The 3,581-nt window shown below is 42.9% G+C and overlaps 1 pseudogene; it reads left to right on the top strand.

Annotated features, from left to right (window-relative positions):
* The first annotated feature begins 2,369 nt into the window (after positions 1 to 2,369).
* LOC125405562 (glutamine synthetase pseudogene) lies at positions 2,370 to 3,381 on the top strand (annotated as a pseudogene).
* Positions 3,382 to 3,581: the final 200 nt, after the last annotated feature.

The following is a 3,581-nucleotide window of genomic DNA, read 5'->3' as shown; positions in this document are numbered from 1 at the left end:
GAAAGACAATTATCACTTGTACTCACTCATAGGTGGTTTTTAAACATAAAGCAAAGAAAATCAGCCTATAAACCACAATCCCAGAGAACTTAGACAACAATGAGGACACTAAGAGAGACTTACATAGATATAATCTACATGGGAAGTAAAGAAAGACAAGATCTCCTGAGTAAATTGGGAGCTTGGGGACCTTAGGGGAGGGTTGAAGGGAGAGGGGAGAGGCAGGGAGGGAGCAGAGAAAAATGTAAAGCTCAATTAAAAATCAATAAAAAAGGAAAAACACAGACTCCATCCTGGGTGGTGGTGGCCCACACCTTTAATGCAGCAGTCAGGAGGCAGAGGAAGGTGGGTATCTGAGTTCAAGGTCAGACTGCTTCATTCTACCACAAGGACACTTGCTAAACCACGTTCAATGTCATTCTATCCCTAATAGCCAGAAACTGGAAACAAACTAGATATCCCACAACAGAGGAATAAAGAAAATATGGTAGAATTATACAATGAAATATTACTCATATGTTAAAAGAAAATGATAACATGAAATTTGCAGGCTAATAGTTAGGACTAGAAAAAAAATCATTTGGAGTGAAGCTACCCAAACCCAGAAATATAAATGTGGTACGCATTTGCTTATTTGTAGTTATTAGCCATTAAATAAATTATAACCAAGCTACAATTCATAGTCCCAGAGAAATCAGGTATAGAACAGGGACTAGTGGGGGCAAATGAATCTCTGTGGAAGGGGAAAATATAATAGGTTTTATGAGCGAACTGGGGACAAGAAAGATGGGAATGGGAGCATTAGGTGGAAAGAGAAAGGAGAGACAGGGTTGAAGGAGGGTATACGAGGAGAGACAGCTAGAATTAAGGTATATTGGAGGGATGGTATGGAAACCCAGTGTAGTGGAAAAGTCCTAAAATATATGAAGGCAATCCTAATGAATCCTGTCTCCAAATAGTGAGGGGGGGGCTCCCAACTGGCCATATCTTATCACAAACCAAAGCTTAGACTCTGGGTTACATCCAATTGAGTTGTTGGCGCAAGGGGGTCCCATGGAAATCCCCAAACACCCCAGGTTGTTGATAAGACAATAGGTTGTTCTCTTCCAATGGGCAAGTCCCCAATGCTGAAGACAACACACTCACACACACTTCTTGAACATAGAGAGGATGAGTTTATTCCTGAATAGAAACTTAACCTCTATGTTCTAGAGTCTTTGGTTTGGGAAGAAGTAGATTACCAAAGAAGAAATGCAAACAGCCCAGCCATAAAATCTTTGATCTACAATTTTTCGTGCCTGAAAAATATGCCAGGGCAATGGTGGCACAAAGTTTGTGGGAGTAGTCAACCAATGTCTGATTTGACTAAAGGCCAATTGCTCCACCAGATATAACCCATATCTGACGTGATCAAGAACCAGAGACTATATACCCCAAAGATCTAGGATGAAACCAAATATTACTGGTCGAAAAATTAACAATAAAATTGCTCTTAATGATAGTCTGCTATACTCACAGATCAGCATCTTGCTCAGTCATCAGAGAAGCTTCCTGTTGCAGCTGATGGGGAAAAAATTACAGAGACCCACAGGCAGACACTGGGCAGATAGAGAGAGACCTTGGAACACATAGCTCTAAATGGGATGTCACCATCAAATCCCTCTCCTCAGAGCTCAGGGAACCCCATGGAGGAGGTTGTGAAAAGAATATAAGAGCCAAAAGTGATGGAGGGCACCAGGGGAACAAGACCCTCTAAATCAACCGAGTAAAGCTCATATGAATGCACAGACGCTGAAGCCACAAGCACAGCGCGTACATGGGTCTGCATGACTGCAACAGGTCCCCTGCCTATGTACTATAGCTTTCAGTTTAGTGCTTTTCTGAGATTGTTGAGTGCATGAATGAGTGGGTCTCTGTTTATTGAGCTTCTTTTGAGCTTTTTTCCCCTTCTTTTGGGTTTGTTTTGTCCAACTTTGATGTGATGGTTTTGCTTGATTTTATTATCTTTTATTTTGTTATGCTTTAGCATTATCTCTCAGAAGCCTGTTTTTTTTCTTTTTTGGTTTTTTGTTTGTTTTTTTGTTTGTTTTCAAGACAGGGTTTCTCTGTAGCTTTGGAGCATGTCCTGAAACTAGCTCTTATAGAAACAGAAATGAATGGAAAGGGAGGTAGGGAGGAACTGGAATGAGTAGAGATGGGAAAACTGTAGTCAGAATATATTTTATGAGAAAAAATCTATTATTTAGAGCTGAGAGTGAGAATAGAGTGTACCATCTGATCCACACACACATCTCCCTCTTTGCCTCGCTCTTGTAGCCTGAACACCCCATCCATCATCCTGCCAGACACTGCTCAGAACTCCTTCCACCATGGTCACCTCAGCAAGTTCCCATCTGAATAAAGGCATCAAGCAATTGTACATGTCCCTGTCCCAGGGTGAGAAAGTCCAGTCCATGTATATCTGGGTTGATGTACCAGATAAGGACTGTGCTGCAAGATCTGTACCCTGGACTGTGAGCCCAAGTGTGTAAGAGTTACCTGAGTGGAATTTTGGTGGATCTAGTACCTTTCAGTCTGAGGGCTCTGACAGTGACATGTATCACCACGTTTCGGGAGCCCTTCCTCAAAGAACCCAAGTAGGTGCTCGGTGAAGTTTTCAAGTATAACTGAAAGTTTGTAGAGACCAATTTAAGGCACACCTGTAAACAGGTAATGGACATGGTAAGCCACCAGCACCCATGATTTGAAGTGGAACAGGAATATACTCTCATGGGAACAGATGTACACTTTTTTGGTTGGCTTTCCAATGGCTTCCCTGAGCCCCCAGGTTCATATTACTGTGGTGTGGAAGCAGACAAAGCCTATGGCAGGGATATTGTGGAGGCTCACTACTGGGTTTGTTTGTATGCTGGAATCGAGATTACAGAAACAAATGCTGAGGTCTTGCCTGCCCAGTGAGAATTTCAGACAGGAACCTGTGAAAGAATCAACATGGGAGATCATTGCTGAGTGGCCCGTATCATTTCGCATCGTGTATGTGAAGACTCTGGGGTAGTAGCAATCTTTGATCCCAACTCATTCCTGGGAACCGGAATGGTGCAAGCTGCCATACCAACTTTTGGGCCAAGGCCATTCAGGAGGAGAATGGTCTGGAGTACATTGAGGAGATCATTGAAAAACTAAGCAAGCAGAACCAGTACCATATTTAGGCCTATGATCCCAAGGGGAGGCCTGGACCATGCCTAGCATCTGACTGGATTCCTTGAAATCTCCAACATCAATGACTTTCCTGCTGGTGTTGCCAACAGCAGTGTCAGCTTCCGCATTCCCTGGGCTGTCAGCCAGGAGAAGAAGGGTTACTTTGAAGACCATCGTCTGTAACATGAAGGGTCAGCTTGTTGGGGTTTCTGTCCCACCCAGTACCCCAAAGCTGGCAAGCCCCAAAGAAAATCACACATAGGACTCTATAAGATTATAAACTGATTGGTCCATTAGCTCAGGCTTCTTGTTAACCCATGTAGTTTATATTAACCCTTTATTCTGATCTATGTTAGCCATATGGCTTGGTACCTTTTCCAGCT

Source organism: Myodes glareolus, chromosome X, assembly GCF_982192425.1.
Source record: "Myodes glareolus chromosome X, mMyoGla1.1, whole genome shotgun sequence".
Lineage (NCBI taxonomy): Eukaryota > Metazoa > Chordata > Mammalia > Rodentia > Cricetidae > Myodes > Myodes glareolus.
This window is presented reverse-complemented; position numbering and strand designations above follow the sequence as displayed.